Source organism: Myotis brandtii, unplaced genomic scaffold (genome assembly GCF_000412655.1).
Source record: "Myotis brandtii unplaced genomic scaffold, ASM41265v1 scaffold932, whole genome shotgun sequence".
NCBI classification, from domain to species: Eukaryota; Metazoa; Chordata; class Mammalia; order Chiroptera; family Vespertilionidae; genus Myotis; species Myotis brandtii.
Genome location: NW_005371846.1, coordinates 143960 through 144718, shown reverse-complemented (window position 1 = coordinate 144718; position 759 = coordinate 143960). Strand labels below are relative to the sequence as shown.

At 63.5% G+C, this 759-nt stretch overlaps 1 protein-coding gene across 1 annotated transcript in view; it reads right to left on the bottom strand.

The window, feature by feature from the left end:
• Positions 1-759, bottom strand: part of ALPK1 (alpha-kinase 1) — an 80242-nt gene that overhangs the window by 11215 nt on the left and 68268 nt on the right. The gene's annotated exons all lie outside the window — the stretch shown is intronic.

The window sequence follows — 759 nt, the reverse complement described above, 5'->3', positions numbered from 1 at the left end:
GGCGGGCGGTGGGGGGCACCCGGGCCGGGGGGGGGGGGGCAGTTGGGGGCAACCAGGACAGCGGGTGGGGCAGGTGGGGGCGATTAGGCTGGCAGGGGGGCAGTGAGGGTGACTAGGCCGGCAGGGGGGGCAGTTTGGAGCGACCAGGTCAGCAGAGGGGGGCAGTTAGGGGCAACCAGGCTGGCATGCAGAGGCAGTAAGGAGCGACCAGGCAGGCAGGTAAGCGATTAGGAGCCGGCAAATCCAGGATTGTGAGTGGGATGTCCGACTGCAGGATGTCGGCACCCAGATTGGAGAGGGTGCAGGCTGGGCTGAGGGGACCCCCTCCCCCCGTGCACAGGGGCTGAGCATCCACCTACGAACCAGGAGGTTGCGGTTTGATTCCTGGCGCTGCGGGCTCCATCCCCAGTGTGGGCGTGCAGGAGGCAGCCGATCAATGACTGTCATCATTGATGTTTCTCTCCCTCTCTCTCCTTCCTCTCTGACATCCATGACATTATCTTATATAGTAAAGAGGTGATATGCAAATTAACCCTCATGCCCTCACAAGGTGGCTGCCTACGACCAGATCGGCAGGGGGGTTAGTGAGGAACGACCAAACGACTGAACAGCAGGCTGCATGGGGCAACCAGGCCAGCAGGGGGGTCGTGAGGGGTGACCAGGTTGGCAGAGGGTGCAGTTGGGGGCAACCAGGCTGGCAGGGGGGCAATCAGGCTGGCATGCAGAGGCAGTGAGGGGTGATCAGGCCAGCAGGGGGGG